The following is a 1570-nucleotide window of genomic DNA, read 5'->3' as shown; positions in this document are numbered from 1 at the left end:
GCTCTGGTTCCCTGGTGCCCTGTGGTGGCTAAGGATGTCATGGGCAGCACTGAGCATCACTACATAGGAGAAGTTGTTGCAAAGGCCCAGGAGCCTGGAGTGAGGACAGATTTCCCCAATCCCCTGTTTACTGAGTGATAACTGACAAATAAGGCCACATCTTAACCTCCTTTCAGGCCTCTAACCTTTCTGCAGTCCTAGCATCAGACCTTGCCCTTACCTGTGCTCTTGAAATCAACTCCTCTTTTTTTCTCAATCACCAGATCCCAACAATGTTAGGTTTATTTTTAATAATGCTAGATAATTTGAGCTTGGGATCACAGATTTGGGTTCACATCTACTTTCCCGATAGAAGTCATCCCTGACTCCTCTGAGCTCCCCCCACCTTTTCTCATCCACAGACCCACAGTCTCTGGCTCACCATATAGAAAAAAGATCCCAGGGCTTGAAACCCAAAGGGCTACACTCAGGTCCCAAGCCTGCTGTGCTCCCCCTGAGTAGCCTCAGTTGATTTATGTGTAAAATGGGGATACACATTTCTCTCCTGACCACTTCAAAAGTGTCAGAGGGATTAACACATGATGATCCACAAAGAATCTTGTTCACTTCCAGAACTGTCTCAGTGATGGGAAGGAACTGGGCCTAGTACCAGAGATTTCATGTGTCCTCCTCACAAGCCTATGAGCGGTTCCCATTTCACTGCTGAAGAAACTGAGGCTCAGAAAGGTTACATGACTCTCCTAGAGTCACAGGAAAGGTCACTCTAAAACAATCTGCCACCTGCCACCCAAATCCTCAATTGGGTGCTCGAACTATTTCCAAAAGGCTCAGTATCTGACTGACTTTACAGGTAGATGGATGACCTTCTAAAAAGCAGTAATGCCCTTATGTAAGTGTGCGTGAGGAATGTGTGAGGAAAATACTGGCTTTCCAGCTAGAATAGTGGTTTAATTTTTTTCTTTTAGAAATACATGAATTTACAAACTTAGTGGTTGGATCGGTTGGAGTGAAATCACTAAGTAAATAATCCTTGAGAAGGCATCCGGATTTGGCGCAAACCTGAAAGTGGTAAGTGTGCCAGGTTTGAGGAATTATGGCGTTGCTTGGCTAAGATCAATCGGTTCAGCAAATATTTGTGGAATCATCTTCTTTTTCTAGAATTAACCTCCTCTTCCCCCTTTCCTTCTGTAGCTTCCCTCTTTCCGCCCCATTTTTTGTTCTGCTTAACTTTTCAGGTCACTCACCAGAAACCCACCGCGTTCCTCCAATGGGTGCCCTGACGGTCCAACAGAGGGGGCAGTGGCTGTGTGGCAGTGTCCTCTTCTGGGACCGGGAGAAGAAGAGGCATGACGCCCACTCTCAGGTGCACGCTGGCCCCTTGGGGGTTCTCCCGGGACCGCCTCAGCTAGGCTGAGTCTGTCAGGGGGCCTGGGGTGGAGGGGGTCACTCCAGAGCAGGCAGGCCGGAATACTCACCTTCTGAATCGGAAAGGCGCCGCCGCACTCCTTCACTGCTTTCCATGATATCAACTTCGGTCCCCCGAAATGTCCAAAATCAGCGAGAGTTCAGA

At 48.2% G+C, this 1570-nt stretch overlaps 1 long non-coding RNA gene across 1 annotated transcript; it reads right to left on the bottom strand.

Annotated features, from left to right (window-relative positions):
* Positions 1-7: 7 nt before the first annotated feature.
* Positions 8-1564, bottom strand: LOC105854710. Its single transcript, XR_001146254.1, has 3 exons — positions 1476-1564; positions 1245-1323; positions 8-94 (listed from the first exon to the last, which is right to left on the bottom strand). It is a non-coding gene; the product is annotated as an uncharacterized LOC105854710 (long non-coding RNA).
* Between the last annotated feature and the right edge of the window lie 6 nt (positions 1565-1570).

This window comes from Condylura cristata, unplaced genomic scaffold (assembly GCF_000260355.1).
Source record: "Condylura cristata isolate star-nosed mole 26May11 unplaced genomic scaffold, ConCri1.0 scaffold01309, whole genome shotgun sequence".
Classification (NCBI taxonomy): Eukaryota; Metazoa; Chordata; class Mammalia; order Eulipotyphla; family Talpidae; genus Condylura; species Condylura cristata.
Note: the sequence above shows the minus strand (reverse complement) of the source record. Positions and strands in the feature narration are given on the sequence as shown.